At 60.5% G+C, this 382-nt stretch overlaps 1 protein-coding gene across 2 annotated transcripts in view; it reads left to right on the plus strand.

The window, feature by feature from the left end:
* LOC108577524 (protein tramtrack, alpha isoform) overlaps positions 1–382 on the plus strand; it is a 46,613-nt gene that overhangs the window by 14,129 nt on the left and 32,102 nt on the right. The window lies entirely within an intron of this gene.

A 382-nucleotide genomic window follows, 5' to 3' on the forward strand; every position in this document is an offset into this window, starting at 1 on the left:
GACGAACGAGACGTGAGCGTGAGAGAGAGAGGGTACGGCGGGAGGGAGTGAGAGAGAGATGTGAGAGTGGAAAACAAAGAGAGAGAGAGGCAGTACAGAAGCAGGAGTACGAGCGAGGGGAAATGAGAAGGACGAAACGCGCAGGATGGCGTGAGGGAGTAGAGGGTGTCGCGGAGCGAGGGAAGGGAGGAGTGCGTGACGAGGAGGGTGAGAAGGTGGGGGCTATAAGGAGAGGGTGAAGGGTGTAGTGGGGACTATTGGGTAGGTGGCAGTGGTAGGATTGCGGGAGGTTGTGCGCGGCTCGGCTTCGGTGGTTCGGTTGAACGAGGGCGCGCAAACGGGCGGGTGTCGCGAGCGTTGCAAAGCGGTGAAGGGTACCACG

The sequence above is a fragment of the Habropoda laboriosa genome, unplaced genomic scaffold (genome assembly GCF_001263275.1).
Source record: "Habropoda laboriosa isolate 0110345459 unplaced genomic scaffold, ASM126327v1 scaffold804, whole genome shotgun sequence".
NCBI lineage: Eukaryota > Metazoa > Arthropoda > Insecta > Hymenoptera > Apidae > Habropoda > Habropoda laboriosa.